At 38.2% G+C, this 1813-nt stretch overlaps 1 non-coding gene across 1 annotated transcript; it reads right to left on the bottom strand.

Annotated features, from left to right (window-relative positions):
• Window positions 1-622: 622 nt before the first annotated feature.
• Window positions 623-727, bottom strand: LOC126025322 (U6 spliceosomal RNA). The gene has a single exon (XR_007501340.1). It is a non-coding gene; the product is annotated as a U6 spliceosomal RNA (small nuclear RNA).
• Between the last annotated feature and the right edge of the window lie 1086 nt (window positions 728-1813).

Genomic DNA, 1813 nt, shown 5'->3' with positions numbered 1-1813 from the left:
GCCTTTCACTTTTCTTAAAACCCATAGATGAGTGAGACCATTTTGCGTCTTTCTCTCTCTCTGACTTATTTCACTCAGCATAATAGATTCCATGTACATCCATGTATAAGAAAATTTCATGACTTCATCTCTCCTGACAGCTGCATAATATTCCATTGTGTATATGTACCACAGTTTCTTTAGCCATTCATCTGTTGAAGGGTATCTTGGCTGTTTCCAGAGTCTTGCTATGGTAAATAGTGCTGCAATGAATATAGGTGTAAGGAAGGGATTTTTGTATTGTATTTTTGTGTTCCTAGGGTATATTCCTAGGAGTGGTATAGCTGGGTTGTATGGGAGCTCGATTTCCAGTTTTTGGAGGAATCTCCATATTGCTTTCCATAAAGGTTGAACTAGATGGCATTCACACCAGCAGTGAATAAGAGTTCCTTTCTCTCCACATCCCTGCCAACACTGCTTGTTCTCATTTTTTGTGATGTGTGCCAATCTCTGGGGTGTGAGGTGGCACCTCATAGTTGTTTTGATTTGCATCTCCCTGATGATTAGTGATGTGGAGCATTTTTTCATGTGTCTTTTGGATAAACGGTATTTTTCAATGATTCCTCTTAATTACCGAGGGCATTGTTAGTCTTCCCACCTATAGAAGAGGAGAATTCATCCTTACACAGGGGCCATGCTAATCTCTGTATTGTTCCAATTTTAGTATATATGCTGCCAAAGTGAGCGCTAGAGGAGGAGAATTCAAATAACTCTTATGAAGTCCAAACAGCAAACATTTTAGAAGATGGTTCTTAACAGAATTTCTAGCTACAGAGTTTATATTCTTTGTTATATTTTAATGAATGTGAATTACAGTTACAAAATTATTCCTGATTTTATTTTAGGAGTCTATTTTCAAACATCAATCTTTTCACCCTTGTCCACTTTTCTCTACCAATGATCTTGGTTTTCTTTCTGCTCTAAGACTGCCTTTTATTATAGGCACATTTCCTTTTTTCTTCTTCAGTTTATAATACTGTTACTGATAGGGTATCATAAATATCATTTTTCTTTACCTCTTTTCATCACCAAGTTCTGGTACAGAGTGACTCTCTCTATCATTGCCATAATGGTCACTTGCTCGATGTTCTACCACCTCCTTTCACCAAATGAGCAAGTTTACTACTAAGGACTAGTAAAGATCATGTTCCTAATCGATGCAAGTCCTACTCTATATAGGTGAAAATACAGACAAGTTCAGAGATAATTCTGAGTTTTTTGAGCTTACCTAAAAGATCGTCAGGTCATGAATAATTTTGTTGGAGGTAGAACATATATTTTTGTGGTAGAACACAAAATATTTAGGTTGTCTAAGTATTCAAATTCATTTGTAATTTTATTTTTTATGTTTTATTTTTTGACATATAAAATACTAATGAAAGTTGACAACTATGTAAATTAAGTGGTAGGATCAGAAATACAAAGCAGGGCCGGGTGGTGGCGCTAAAGGTAAGGTGCCTGCCTTGCCTGCGCTAGCCTTGGACGGACCACGGTTCGATCCCCCGGTGTCCCATATGGTCCCCCAAGCCAGGAGCAACTTCTGAGCACATAGCCAGGAGTAACCCCTGAGCGTTACTGGGTGTGGCCCAAAAACCAAAAAAAAAAAAAAAAAAAAAAAAAAAAAAAGAAATACAAAGCAGAAGAACATAAAAACCGACAAGCTTTTGCAGAAGCCAGGTCCCCTGTTTGGGACATCAGGCGGGGAAAATCCACGAAACTATGCCTGCCCAGTGGGGCCCAATTGTGAAAAACTGTGGGTGCTAACTGTATATGT

This window comes from Suncus etruscus, chromosome 12 (assembly GCF_024139225.1).
Source record: "Suncus etruscus isolate mSunEtr1 chromosome 12, mSunEtr1.pri.cur, whole genome shotgun sequence".
Classification (NCBI taxonomy): Eukaryota; Metazoa; Chordata; class Mammalia; order Eulipotyphla; family Soricidae; genus Suncus; species Suncus etruscus.
The sequence above is the reverse complement of the archived record's forward strand: the minus strand, read 5'-3'. Positions and strand labels throughout refer to the sequence as shown.